Raw genomic sequence first — 933 nt, 5'->3', positions numbered from 1 at the left:
CCCCCCGACCCGAACCCTCGACAGAATTGGTTTTTAAATAAAGATATTCACAGAACTGTTTATTAAAGATATTTACAGAATTGTTTATTAAAAATATTAACAGAATTGGTTATTACAGAATTGATTATTAAGTAAAGATATTAACAGAACTGTTTATTAAATAAAGATATTGACAGAATTGGTTATTACAAAATTGATTATTAAATAACGATATTGACAGAATTGGTTTTTAAATAAAGATATTGACAGAATTTTTTATTAAATAATGTTATTGACAGAATTGGTTGTTAAATAAAGATATTGACAGAATTGGTTATTACAGATCTTATTATTATATAAAGATATTCACAGAATTGGTTATTGACTAAAGATATTGTCAGAATTGGTTTTTAAATAAAGATATGGACAGAATTGGTTATTACATAATTGATTATTAAATAAAGATATTAACAGAAATGTTTATTAAATAAAGATATTGACAGAACTGGTTTTAAATAAAAATGTTGACAGAATTGGTTTTTAAATAAATATATTCACAGAATTGTTTATGAAATAAAGATATTGACAGAATTGGTTTTTAAACAAAGATATTGACAGAATCGATTATTAAAGATACTGACAGAATTGTGTATTAAATAAGGACATTGAAAAATTGGTTTTTAAATAAAGATTTTGACAGAATTGGTTTTTAAATAAACTTATTGACAGAACTGTTTATTAAATAAAGATATTGACAGAATTGGTTATTACAGAACTGATTATAAAATAAAGATATTGACAGAATTGGTTATTAAATTAAATATTGACAGAAATGGTTTTTAAATAAATATATTGACAGAACTGTTTATTAAATAAAGATATTTACAGAATTGGTTATTAAGAAAGGTATTGACAGAATTGGTTTTTAGATAAAGATATTGACAGAATTGGTTT

The sequence above is a fragment of the Grammomys surdaster genome, unplaced genomic scaffold (assembly GCF_004785775.1).
Source record: "Grammomys surdaster isolate TR1022 unplaced genomic scaffold, NIH_TR_1.0 314939, whole genome shotgun sequence".
In the NCBI taxonomy this organism is placed as follows: domain Eukaryota; kingdom Metazoa; phylum Chordata; class Mammalia; order Rodentia; family Muridae; genus Grammomys; species Grammomys surdaster.
The sequence above is the reverse complement of the archived record's forward strand: the minus strand, read 5'-3'. Positions refer to the sequence as shown.